This window comes from Cygnus olor, chromosome 3 (assembly GCF_009769625.2).
Source record: "Cygnus olor isolate bCygOlo1 chromosome 3, bCygOlo1.pri.v2, whole genome shotgun sequence".
Classification (NCBI taxonomy): Eukaryota; Metazoa; Chordata; class Aves; order Anseriformes; family Anatidae; genus Cygnus; species Cygnus olor.
In genome coordinates this window covers 74,086,637-74,100,997 of record NC_049171.1, presented here as the reverse complement: position 1 = coordinate 74,100,997, position 14,361 = coordinate 74,086,637, and the positions used below count along the sequence as shown (strand labels likewise).

General features: G+C 40.5%; 1 long non-coding RNA gene across 1 annotated transcript in view; it reads left to right on the top strand.

Annotated features, from left to right (window-relative positions):
• The window catches only part of LOC121068249, a 131,588-nt gene extending 117,746 nt beyond the window's left edge, over window positions 1-13,842 (top strand). The window contains exons 6-7 of the long non-coding RNA XR_005818747.1: window positions 5,891-5,988; window positions 13,649-13,842. This is a non-coding gene — a long non-coding RNA (uncharacterized LOC121068249). The remainder of the gene's footprint in view (window positions 1-5,890; window positions 5,989-13,648) is intronic.
• The last annotated feature ends 519 nt before the right edge of the window (window positions 13,843-14,361 follow it).

Sequence of the window (14,361 nt, the reverse complement as noted above, 5' to 3'; positions counted from 1 at the left end):
TGGCTGTCTCTGCAGAAGCTATTTTGGAGACACTTCTGTCCTGGTTCTCCACCACAATATGGGTGGCACATGTATTCTTTGTTTTAAACACATTTTGTGGAATTGGATATATTTAAGCATATTTTTTTTGAGTAGTCCTAAGACAACTTATTTTCCTGTCATCCCTCTTCTGATTGCTGTTAACCATTCCACTGATCTTTGTCTTGGATGAAGATTTAATCAAGTGTCACTGATTTTGTTAATTCTAATCCATTCATCAACGAAAATGTTGAATAGGATCAGAGCTATTGCCAGTCATAGCAAGACTCCTTTGAAAAAAAAACCTCCCATCAGCAAATATTCACCATCTGACAAGTACTTCTTGGCCCAAGCTAGCTGTTATCTCATCTAATGTGTGGCATATTCTGCAGTGATAATTTTAATCAGAATGTTTTACAGTGCTACAACAAATGCTACAAAAAAATCCAAGAATGTGAGTCTCTGAACCTACCTTCACTGACAAAACATAATCTGTTTTCCTCCTTTAGGGAGTGATTTCTTTTCTATGAAGTGATTTTTATTGTCTTTAATTCTTTATTTCTTTATCCTTATTCTATATTAGTTGAATTCATTTTTCTACAATTTTACATGGGGTTGATGTTTGGCTAGCCAGTCTACCCAGGTCAGCACTATTGAATGTTTTTCTTCTTGAATGTTGCTGAGCAGTGTTCTTCCAACTTCCTGGTGTTGAAAGCATTCTAAAATTGTGTTGTTTTAAGAAAAAAAAAAAAAAAAGAAGAAAAAAGAAAACCAAACATGTGGTATAGAGTGCTCTTTTGATGAGTTTTGTATGTATTTATAGGCATGTATGAAAATAATAAAAAGATGATTCAGTAATTATTATTTTTTTAAGTAGGTACTGTTTAACATTCCTCTGGGTTACTAGTTGGTTACAGCGTACTGCCTTCTTTCCAAATTCAGAACAGAAATATTTTGAACACTCCAGATTTCTGATGGGCAATGCTACCATTTTCACACAGGAACTCATACTACCTGTTTGTGGCACTTCTTGCAAGCACAGACTGTCATTGGCTGCTGAACCCTAATTTGCACACACACACATGCACACAAGTGGATGGGTCTCTCTGGCAGCTGGCTCAGACCTCTTGGTTCCCTCCCATAGCCAACGTGCAGACCCACTGCTCTCTCCCCTGCCTAGCCAGGTCTCTCAGCAGACCCAGCCCTGCTGTCCGGCCGCTCTGGCTTGAGGCCTGCAGTGGCTGTGCATGGAGTTGGGCCCAGTGCAGCCGTGCGTGGGCTTCTCCAGCTGCAGGCCGCAGGCAGGTGGGCCCTGCAGCCCCCGGTGCCAGGCTGGTGGCTGTGCTCAGACCCACACCCAGAGAAGAAGGGTGTAGGTCCCAGTAGGTCTCCCAGCCTCTGAGGTGGCCCAAGGGAGAGCCTCTCCCGTTGGCTCAGCTGGAGGACGGTGGGATGATGACTCTCCTGTGTCAGCCCTGGGAGGAGATGGGGCCGGGGGCTTGGGGGCCCCCAGTTCAGTATTGGGGCCACCCTGTCACTGCTCCTTGGTGCTCATGGAGGTGAGCATTAATCATGTTACCTGACACAACATACTTCTGATTGCGTTAATGTTGATAGGTATCTGTTCAATACTACCTCTGTTTTTCCTTACCTGCTTTCTGAGGTTGCGGGCTTGATAATAACTGGTGTTTATTTACATATCTATTGTCATTTCCTATTTTTTGGTCTCATATATATATATATATATAAATCACAAATTTGGGGGCAAGTTTACTTTGGAAATGAAGCTTCTGACTTTATTTTTCAGGAGCTTAGATTTTCACGTGTGTTTTTGGAGCTCCTTTTAGTTGTGTTTATGCTTTTCCTCAGCTTTTAGAAATTAATACTCCTGAAGTACGGCCTGTCTGTCTGTCTATCTCTAAAGCCCTTTGAGACTGTCCTCTCTTTGCCCCTGTTGAATGTAATTGGATTGCTACCATTGACCTTTAGATAAATGCCAACTTCCAGTCTAATGATTCAGTCATCAGATTTGTTGTAAAATAGTTGCCTTATGTTGAGTAGAGCATGTTTTGGTTTTAGAATATAGATAAGCGCTATATCAGAAGCTCTAACGATTATTTACTGTTAGCTAGTTGAAACCTGCAGCACGCATCTGCGAAACGGAAACCTCCAAAAAAGATCTCTCTTTCCCCATGTTACTGAGAAGTATTTAAGGATTAATTCATCCTATTCTCTAGTCTGGTTTTGTGGTCTGCAACAACCTCTCATCAGAACCTCCTCTTGGGTTTTGTTAGTGAGCTCATTGATCCATATATGTTCAAGGTCCTGCTGTTCTGAGTTATCAATAACTCTAAAGCAAGTAATTGTCTTCTAATGTGAGCACCCTTTCAAACTCTTTTTCTTACATTGTCTTTCCCAAATAGGGTATAGGCTGTGATTTTAACATTCTAGACATGAGAATGGTCCCACCAGGTGTCAGTAATGCCGATTATATTGAATTTCTTCTTGTCAATGGCAGTTTTAAATTCCTTTTGCTTACTGTCTGGGTTTCTAGTGGTGATATAAATGTAAAAGAAAATTTTATTCTTTTCCTTTTCTTTGCCACATTACTTCAAAATGTTTGGAATATGCCGAATTCAAATTGTATGAATTTAATTATATTCTGAATATCTTCCCTTGCATGTCTAGTTTTCTTCTTCCAGACAGTTTCTGACAAAGAAAATCATTTTACCCTACTGATGTGATACAGGGCATTTCATTAATATGGCTTATTCTTCCAGGAGAATGCATTCTACTATTCCATGAAATCCAAACCATTTGATTCATACTTTCTGTGCACCTAACATCCTTCTCAAGCATTTTCTACCTTTTTTTTTTTTCTTTTAAACTCCTGGGACTACAAATAGAGATGACTGCTTGAGTGTATGTGTTTATCATCTATTTTCCAAGACTTAGACAACTTTCCTAATAATAGGTTAAATTGGATTGATGCTAACAAATTCTGAACTTCTAGTCCTCCTTACCTTTGAATGAGCTGGTTGCTTTTCTCTATATGATGACACTAACGAGGTCTGTTTTCATTTCAGAGTAACTAGCACAAAACAAGTACAGTCAAGGTACTTCAGTGGACATGGTCTCATGTTCTGGCTCCTCATTAAGATGCCTATCTAGTTTGGTTCAGAACATTTGATAATCTTACAATATCCATGAATTAGGCTGAATGCTTCCTTGGAATCTTTCTCGATCACAGGACTAGTAACATGCTCTTGCTTTCTATAGTTTGCCCTAAAAATATGAAATGTCTTGTATGAGATAATAGCCAGTTTGAAAAGAACAAAAACATGTATGCAGTTAAAAGGGGCACAAGAAATTTCACAGTACAGAAGATTAAAGAAGACAGAGGGACTAAGTGGGAGGGTGTTGTGGTTTAACCTGGCAGACAGCTAAGCAACACATAGCAACACTCACTCCCTTCCGTCTTCTTCCCTGTCCACCCTCTGCTCCCCCCCCCCCCCCCCCCCCCACAGTGGGATGAAGGAGAAAATTGACAAGTGAGAGAACCTGTGGACTGTGATAAGGACAGTTCAATAGCAAATAAAATAATAATTAAAAAAAAAAAAAAAAAGAATAAACAAAGCAAGTGATGCATAATGCAGTTGCTCACCACCAGCTGACCAATGCCTAGTCAGTCCCTGAGGAAGGGCTGACCCCCCGACTCCCTTTCCCAGTTTTCTTGCAGAGCATGACACCATGTGGTATGGAATATGTCCTTGGTCAGCCTGGGCCAGCTGTCCTGGCTGTGTCCCCTCCCAGCTCCTGGTGCACCCCCAGCCTTCTCTCTGGAGGGCAGCATAAGAAGCTGAAAAGTCCTCGACTTAGTGTAAGCACTACTCTGCAACAACTGAAACATCAGTTTATCAGCATTAGTTTCATCCTAAATCCAAAACACAGCACTAGGAAGAAAATTAACTCTATCCCTGCTGAAACCAGGACAGAAATGGAGTGATGTTTCTCATGACACTGGAAGAAAAGGGGAAAGATCTGAAGCATTTTTATACAATTATTATATTAATTTCTGGTCAGTGGAGGTATGATTAATATGATCCCCATGCAGTTTTCTACGTGGACATCCATGGGCATCTGCATTTGCATCCAAATCAGAAATCCTAGGCTCCCTCTGTGTCAATGGAGATAAATATATACTTCTAGTACTTGATTCCTCTCATCCTAAAGGAAAAGTCTATCTTTTATCAGATGAGCTGAGTCTTAAAAGCACACATTTCTCTTCATGGTTACCTTAGTTATGAATGCTGAGTTCTAAAAGTGGATGAGATTAATCCTACCTTAGCAGATAAATGTCAAAACCGTCAATTTTGGGAAACAATGGTGAGAGCTAAACACATCTTCCAGGGAACTTGAATGCTTAAGGGACTTTTCCAAGAGCAAAGCTTCACAAAAGTAAAGGTTTTCCAACAAGTCAAAACAGTTAGGCAAGGAATACTGAGCTGCTAAGAGCAGGATTTATTAATGTTATAGTATGTCTTTGCTTTTTTTTTCTCCCCAAATGATAATAAAATTACTGATTTAAAATCATAAGCCACATGATTGTCTCATGCATAGCTTATATTTTATTGATTTTTATAATGTAAATTGCAGATTTAGTTTATTAATAAATTTGTGGTTTGTCTTGACTGCATTTATTTTTATAAGTGAATAAAAGATGTCTATAGAAGAGTCTTCAGACTTAGATTCCTCTAAAAAAATTTATACTGCTTAATTTTACTGTAATTTAAATCTTAGTTTCTGAATTTTACCTGTTTCTAGCCAATAGTGAACTATGTTTTGTGCCAGCTTACTTATTAATTTATAAGCATGAAACAGGCAACGTAGCAGAGACAAAGAGTGCACGTTAAAGTAATGTCTCACAGCAGTGTCACTTCCAGCTGGGGAAGTCAGTGTTAGAGTTGTTACTACTTCTTTCTGCAAAACTCCCAGAGCTCTCTCTAGAAGCAGCTTTCTTCACCTGGTACTGTATGAAATACTTCCTGTTTTTTGAGTCACTAGCGCCCTCTTCTTTTCCCACAGTTTAAAAAAAAAAAAAAAAAAAAAAAAAAAGGACCCTTAGCCTGGGTTAGGCAACTCAGTTTAAATATGGGACAAAGTCAATTGCCTGAGGAGATCGGTTGCTTAATTCTCTAAGGCATCTCAGGGGAAAAAAGAACGCAGCATCTGCCACCAGCTTGACATGCCGCAAGCATGGGTTGGGAAAAGGGTCTTAGTAATACTGAGACAACAAAATGAATATTATAAATGCCAGCAAAGCTGGTTCATTATATTAGGCTTCCCTCAAGCAAGGCATACCCCATTGGCTTTCTGTATGTTTATATTTTTCTGCTGGGTCAACCCTGGGGGCTACCCTGGTGACAATGCTTCACAATGGGGGAAGAAAAAAAAAAAATCTGCTTCAGGGAAACCTTTTAGATCCTTCCTGAATACCCAAACGAAGGCTGACCTAATCACCATGTAGTACATTTGTGCTTACAACTTCAGGCTCACCATCTCTTGCTTATCTCCTGGATTCGCACGTACCTGGCAGACCACACAGGGCTGGGAAGCTCTGTCTATTCATAGCTTTAGCTTCCTGAATACGGGGTACATGCCTCCTTTTGTCCTTCTGGATTTCTGGATTCCAGCACACTGGTAAGCCTCAATGATGACAAGAAGCCTCAATGATGGCTTGGTTTTCTCTTGGAAAAAATCAGGAGGAAGGAAAGGAAGTACAGAGCATGGGTTGGGACAAAAGTGGAGGGAGAGAGAGGTCTTAGAACAGGTACTACCAAAACTAATGATGCTCTCTTCTTTTCCTTTTAAGCTCTTCTCATTCTCCATCCTTAAGAATTAATCCTCATACAGGAATTACTGAAGCACTGAAGTAGAACTGTTGTCTGGTATCCAATACAAGGAATGAAGGTAAGGTCAAATTTACTGTGAACTTTCTATACAAAGTGATTCCTGCCTCACTACTGGCTAAAATGTGTCTCTGCATATCTCTAATTTTGCTTCATTGCACAATACTGTAATTAAACAAAAGAGGCCATGAGGGGCCTGTTTTACAGATAACCCAGCATAGAAGTGACAGGTTTATCTCATTTTAGGAGTACTGTGATGCCAGAGAGTCCTGAGAAAGGGACTTGTTGGACCTATGAAGAAAGACTGAGAGAGCTGGGGATGTTCACCCTGGAGTAGAGAAGGCTCTGAGGAGATCTTATAGCTGCCTTTCTCTACTTAAAGAGAGCTTATGGAAAAGATGGAGAGTGACTTTTTTACAGTGGCTGATAGTGATAAGACAAGGGAGAATGGTTTTAAAATAAGAGAGGATATATTTAGATTAGAGATCAGGAGGAAATTTTTTACTCAGAGGGTGGTGAGGCACTGGAACAGGCTGCCCAGAGAGAAGTTGTGGATGCCCTATCACTGGAGGAGTTCAAGGCCAGGTTGGGTGGGGCTTTGGGCAACCTGGTCTAGTGGGTGGCATCCCTGCCTGCAGCAGGTGGGGTGGAACTAGATGATATTTCCCTTCCAATTCAAGTCATTCTGTGATGATGGTGACCTTGGCTTGACCCCAGCATGTGATACCATGGAGTGGGCAGTCTTTCTCATCATGAGCGCTGTATTGAGACTCCTTTTCCTTGCTTTGGTCATCATTTGTCTGCCTGAAACTCAAAAGACACAGCAGATGTCAATCAGAAATTCCTTCTGTGTCAGGGCAGTATGAGCTCATCTGCACTTTCTTTTCTGGAAGAAGGATGTTTCATGAGGAGGGCACACACAAAGCCAGGCTGAGATTCAGGTGGGTTGAATGTTGGTGGAGATGGGTCTGGTGTAATGGGAAGAAAAAGGAGTAGTGAGAGAGCCTGTAGTGTGAGCAGAGCACAGAGGATCTGTGTATTTCCTAGCAAGTATTACTCCAGTTAGACTCTTTTCTGCTTGTTTGCGTGCCAGTTCAGAAACAGCTCAGCTGGCATCAGGTGCTCGTTTAGGCATGACACTGAGAGCAGCAAGGCTAGTTTAGACGGTGGTTGTGTGTGTCAGTATGGGTGGAGGGAGCTTTGCCACAGCCTGCATCCCTGAATCCATTTGGGCTCTCTGCCATCCTTGCAGACTCCGTGGGGCCTGTCTGTGCCAGGTGGTGAAAGTAAGTTCAGTGATCAGCTCTACTGTAAGCCTCAGTTTCTGCACAGAATATGAGATGCTCTCATTCTTCCAGGGCGTCATGCCCTGTGATTTCTCTTTGTCATCTGTGCTATGTGTGACTGCAAACCTAATTGTCCTTTCCCTTGAGAGACACTACAGATACGGTCTAGAGTCAGTATAGCTCAGTAGATCTCATGATTCTGTCCTTGGTTAGGAGAGGGACCCAGACAGGGATGAGTACATTAAATACGAATTAAGAGCTGAGGGGTTTATTCCTGGACAGCATCAGATCAAGAAACAACATATGATTCTTCTTAGATGCAAAATATCTTTATTACAGTCCAACACATTGATTTTTTTTTTCCTTCCACAAAACAAACAGAAGACAATGGGAAAAAAGTAAGCTTTCGCAGTTGGCCTACAAAGAGTAGTTCTTGTGCCTGTTTGTAAAACTGTAATGAACCAACCAAACTTCTGGGGCCACTCAGCAGTGATCTAATATAGTCATTTCATGGGGAGCATGGTTTAGCATAGCTGTCCATGAGCTGGAGAGTGGAAGAGCAGCAAGCAACCTAAACAGGAGCTGTTTCTACCACAGCTTTTAAAGTAAACTACCAGATTTTAAGGCCCTAAAGTTAGTGGCTTCTGGCTATACCTGTTAGAGCAGTATGTGTGACTGCTCTGTGATGTGAATATCAGATCTATGGGAGGGAGAGAGAAAACATCTGGTTTGGCTGTGTCAGCAGCTCAGGATACAGGATTGTTTGTGGAGTTTTCCAAAACATGTTTCTGATGATGGCATTAGGATTAAAAAAAAACACTTGATTACACCATGCAGACTTCTTGGACAGATGCTGTTTGACTAAAGTACACATATTTGCAAATGCATTTCATCAGGACTAAATGGTAGAGTCAGGTCTGAGGAGCTGCATCCAGTGTATCAGCTGGAGCATATGCTAAGCATCCCTGTGGCTGGATGGCTCCTAAGCCAGAAGGCCTGGGAGGTACACGACAAGGTAAATGCCACCTGAGCAGATTGAGAAAGATTGCGCATATGTAAATATGGACATTATATAATGTATAGGTGTGGGGGTATGTGCGTGCACAATAGCATCTGCAGTCTGTGCATGACTTTTTCAGGTTTTTCAGCTGTGTTGCTCTCCTGGCTGTAAGAGGCCCTTTGGACTGTGAATTTCGTTTTATGGGTTTTAGTAGGGAACTTTAGATGCTAGCTCTAATAAGAGCAGGAGGGAAAACATTCCGCTTGATAGAGGAGAAATATGAAGTAGGTATCCATCGGTGAAGAATTCAAGGTGAGCTGAGCATGTATGGATCATAAGCATGTGTGGTACATAAGACTGAAAGGGACTCATTGATGCCAGTCCCTTGCAATTGCAAGCAATCATGTAATATCTGTGAAACAGTCATTCTGCTTTATATCAGAGGTCACAGCTTCCTACAACAAACTTAAACCCTTCATAAAACCACAAACTGCCACAGGATTCACATGCACCACAAAATAAGTGTGAGAAAAACAAACATTCCATCTGTCTTTGTCCCTTCCAGCAGTGGGAAACTTGTTTTCTTTGAAATTTCCTTCTCATCCTTGCCTTCACCTTCCTGCCTCCCTCCCTCTGTCCCATGTACAGCAGCATTTCCTCGCTATGGTTCTTTGGCTGTTATCTTTATGAAGTATGAAAAGAGAACTGCTGCTGGTGCAGTTAAATGAAAATTGCACCCTGAACAGCAATGCTCGTTGGAGGGACATCTCTGGGTCACTGAAATTGAGCAGAAAAAAAAAAAATGTAGACTCAGTTGGATAGTAGCTTGTGGAGAGCAGTGTTAAGATTCTTATCTCCAAATGGGACTTTCTTTTCTCTGCACTGTGCTGGAATGGATGGAAAGAAGACGAGGCATGGTTACTTTTGTCTCCTCCATCTTTAAATCTGTCAGCTCTACAACAAAGTAGAAAGGAAACAGATGGACAACATGGTGATTTGAGGATACAATTATAGACAATTAGTTATCACTGTGGATGCACTAAGTGTGGATTTGCGCACAAGGATCTGTATGGCTAAGAACCTTCCAATTCTGTTGCTTCAGATATCTGAGACTCAGGCTTTTGGTGTGTTAGGCTAACCTAACAAAGAACGAAATGCAGTAATGTGGAGGCATACAAAACAAAGTGCGTTAATGTGGAGGTACAGAAATGAACGTAAACATCTTTACTTTTTAGAGAACTGCAATGAAAGATGCCTGTTTGTGGTGCAGTGAATTTCACCTGTACTCCATTTGTTCCTTGACATTCCTTTGTACAGACTGCAGACAACAAGCTGATTTGGGGATGGGAAACAATCCTACCCATTTTTCAGCTTGTTCCTGCTTGCTTCCGCAATGTATACTATACATGCAGAAGAGTGAAGCTTTTGTGTGATTGGCCAAATTCTGCTATAGACCTTCACATAAGTCACTGGAGGCTTACTTATCTCTGTGTAACAGCGAGCACAGTTTGAAGCATTGGATGTTTTTTACTGAGAGCAATTAGTTCACTAAAAACCTTTCCTAAGTACAGGGTTTTTTTGAACTTCAAATTTTACCTAGTGGTGATAAGATGTTCTCTTTTTAAGAGGTTCTGTTCAAATTGCATTTTTTTTAGTTGGATAATCACAAAATTAGTAGCACAAGAATGACGCTTTAGGCTTTCATATACGACTAGCTCAAATCTGGTCTCTAACTACCTGTTGTTTTGCTGCAGGCTGTTATTGGATAACAACAGTTCAGAGGGCTAAGATAAAATAATTAAAAGGTTGATCTCTGTCTCTTTTCTTCGAGGACAGATGCCCGTGTTGTGAGAGCCAGTATTACAAGTGTATTTGTTAGAAGGCAAAGCCAGATTTAATAAGTATAGAAGCTCCTGTGGCTGGAGATAGCATTCCAGATCAGGATTTAGGAGCAAATGAAAAGCAATGAAAGGGGCAATGTTTTCACTGTTAGAAAAGAAAGGTAAAACATCAACAGTGCTCTGAATGCTGCTGTTGAATGCTGCTGCTAAGGAGTGAAACAGAAACAATATCCCATTTCTGGAACAGCCCATGTGAAAACTCTCCAGCCCCACCAACTAGGAGGTTGAACACTAATGTTCCCTAGTGGATTGATGCTCATTTACTCGAAGTAAAATAACTGGTGCTGTCACTACCCATGTTTTCCTGCATGGCCAGTGATCTGGCTCTTGCAGATGCTGCATTCATTTAACTGAAACTGTATGCAGGAAGGTGTCTTTCCCTTAGGGTGAGCTGTTCTTGCATTTAACAGATGTGGTTTGTCTGGGGTGAGTTTCACAGAGAATGGGATATCCCTGGCTTGTCCCAGGCAGAAGGTCAGGGTGTGAAGTTCAGGGAAGCAACTGCTGGCAGAGTGTCCAAGGCATGGGGAAGAGCTGGTATCGCACAGACAGTGTTTGGCTGAGATTTCTTTCGATGTTGGGTAAGCTCTAGGAGAAGCTTTGTGTCTGCCTGCTCACTCTGAAGTAGAGTGTGGATAGGAAATTTAAAGAAGCCCAAAATAACTCTTACGACCATCAGTATTACCTGAGTGTTAGAGGGCACCAGTGTCTTTACTGAGCAAGGATTAACATGAGGTGTTACCTGAAAAGGTGCTATCTGCGGGACTTGGAGCTTAGTACTAAATGTCTTGGCTAGCTCTGTACAGTAAATCGAGCTTTTCTGTGCTGCACATACATACTTTGCTAAGGAAGTTTTGATTTCTGACTAATATTCCCCATGGAGCTCTGACTAATATTCTACATACAGACTTATTCTTTCTTGATCAAATTTTATCATTACCAGAGGCAGGTACTGATTATACTGTGTCTGTTTTTATCTCTACACTTAATTCATCATATACTGTATTAGTTTCTTATATTTGCCATTTATATTCTATTGTGCGTGGTAACTCAAGCTCTCTTTTATATAACATGAATAGCTGTGAATGTAGGCTCTATGGACTTCTGCAGAGCAAGAGTAAAACCTAATTTCATTTCTATATACAGCATGCCCTTTCTGAATTTCACATGAGAAATACTTGCTCTTGAGCTATCCAAATGAGTATACTTAAGTTTGGGCCACTGCGGCAGGTCACTTACTCACGCTAGTTGTCAGCAACACATTGATATAAGCCGAAATGCATTGCCTTCTCATTTGTTTTTAACCTTAATGAAAGCTTGTGTAGAAAAGGTATGCTGGCATAGCAATGAGGAATGAGTCACTACCATCCTCTGCTATCCAGAAACGAAATGTCAGTGCAGCTGCTCAATCTTCATTTCTTTACATAACCAAAGGCCAGTCAGGTCTTAAAATTTTCTTTTCTATAGAACCTTTACCTCTCCAGAGCCTCCTTTTTATATGCATGGGTGTGTGGGGATTATGTGTCTTGAATTTCAGCAGAACTGCACAAAACTTTAATTCTTGCTCCCCTTTCTCCCCCTTACTTCCTCTCTGAGTCACACAGGCTAATTTATTACTGTGAAGGTAAGTGGGTTGTTTTCACCCGACTATTCATAAGAGCATATTATGCCAAAAGGAACACAGTCAGTTATATAAGAAATTACCAGCCTTTCCATTGCTGCATAAATACAGGTATTCATGTTGAAGCAAAGAGGGCATAAGTCATTGTGGCAGTTGAGACATGTAATGTACTGTGTGTGCCTATTGACAAAAGTATTTATTTAAAAAAAAAAATGCTTTCCATAGCAACTGCCACAGGGCATAATTCTAAGACCAAAGGAACCTGCATTTACCAAGACAGGACAGATGAGGTACTGCATGTACTCTTAATACAAGTGCTGTGGATATGCACCTCCCCTTTTCGAGTGTGGATCTCAACGTACTACACACAAACCTGGTGTCAAAGCTAAGTTGTCGTGTCACATTGGCAGCCTCAGCCTCCTCTGCCTGGGGGTGTGGACTGGGTATGGCTGCATCCCCGTAAGAATTTTCTTGCTTAGATCCACCACCCTGTGCTTCAGAACAGTGCAACAAAGATCTCTGGCTTCTTTATGTTTTCCTTAAGCATCTTGAGTTCTTAGTGTGACAGGCTTTGGGGATCTGGTGACACTTTTGAGTTTTTATTCTAGATCTGCGTTAATTTGTGGGGGTGGGAAATGGACTGTAGGTTTAAAGACCACGTGTATTTTTATAAATAGAAAACATAACTAAGCTTCAGATGCCTCCTTCCCAAATTCCCACTACAGGTAACAGATGAAACTTTGTTTTACCAATGAAGCAGGCGGCAGCACAGAGATGTTAATTGCTCCCTCTCATACGGTGAATCACCATTGGTGACAAAATCCTCACGAGTCCCAAAACAAAGTTCTGTGCTCTAACTTTTGAATACCTCTTGCTTATTATCAATTTTCCAATTTTTTCCTTCAGCATGTTAGACCTCCAGACTTCAGGGCTTTACAAGAGCATTAGTTATGGAAAGCGTAAGTCAACCAAGCTAGATTTTGTAATTCAAAAATCTTCAGCAGTTCATTTTCAGTTCTATTTCATCTTTGGTGTTTCATGCAAAATTTAAATTCTCTTACACAACAGTGGAAAAAATAGATTTTGATAACAAAAAGAGGTACCTTACCTGTTCAGAATAATTCCGGTATTGTGAACTGGCAATAAGAGGTTTTTCCTTCAACTGAAAAAAAAAAAAAAAAAAAAAAAAAGAGAGAGAGAGAGAGAGACACTATAAATAAACAAAAACCTGATTTAAAGTCTGTTGCAACTAAAAAAAATTTACTTCAAAGAGTTTGGATTAGGCCCATGCAATTCTTTTTATTCCTCAAAAGTTGCATATGAAATGGCTAACTGAAGATGTGACCCAGGGGTTTAAGTAGCTTTTATTTTGTTCTTGAGCAAAAAAGGCTGTAGGTATTGAAAGTCAGATGCTGGATGCCTCTTGAAGATTATACTACTTTTCTGCATATAGGAAAAAATATGCATATGTCTGTGCAGAAATGTTTTTCATATTAAAACAGATCCTCCAGGCCAAATCATTTCAAGCTTTTTGGAATAAATCTTTAAATATTTCTTCCCTCTCCCTTAACGTTGTAAGATTTATTTATTTATTTTATACTGTTAGCATTGCTTGTGAGAAATAAGCCTGCAGACAGTACCCTTAATTTAGAAAATATTTAAAAGCTAGCAATCACTGCTGATGTGATAGGGTTAAATAATGAAACAAAACTCACAAATATAGTGATGTGCTTGCATTTTCAAATGCTTTCAAATAAAGTTATCTGGTGGCCATCAGAGCAACGGGACTAGCAAATGGCCACTCTGGTAATGGAAAGAGATTAATAACAGAATTGAGTGAGGAAACTTTTTGGCAAAAATCCTTCTAGTCAGAAAATAAAAATGTATTAAAACTGAACATTTTTTTCAGGAAGATAGTAGTTCTGGTGACAATTCTACTGGGAAAGAATTAACCCTGGATTTGCTAAACTTTCTGGTTGGAGACAAGAAGACAGTTGGCCCTCAAATGGGTCTGGAGAAACTCAGGTTGAGGTCAGGGCACTGCCTATTTCAAGGTGCCTCACATCACTAAGATATTTTGGATGGTCTCTTTCCAGCTATTCACAGAAGAAAGCCAGTTCCTCAAAATCAGTGTTTTGTCAGCATTAAAATGAAAATGCTTGTCACCTTAACATTTTTTTGAAGATATCAAACTCCTTTTCAGTGCCAGTGCTGGTTGGGTTGAGGGCCCAGGAGATGGGGGGAGTACTGACTGACTAGTGCATCATCACTAGGGATTTCATTACCCAGGGAGAATATACCACACCCCTCTATGAATTCCTTCTTTCCAAATGGCTAATGTCTTACATTTTACTGGGATAATGATATGTCAGGAGTAGCTTATGTCCTACTGTTTCAAATAAAGGCCAAATATTCCCCACTGACACCAAAGAGATCAGGGAATGATACTCTTCTGCCTTCACTTTTATCTAGAAAAATATAGGGGGCTGATGATGTCTGAAATATAAAATAGGCCGATGACCTCATTCTCACTAGAAGCAAGATTTTAAAATATCTGACTTCAGTTTTGCTGGAAAACAAAACAAAACAAAAACCTATATAGCAGGCTATAATGACAAACCAACTT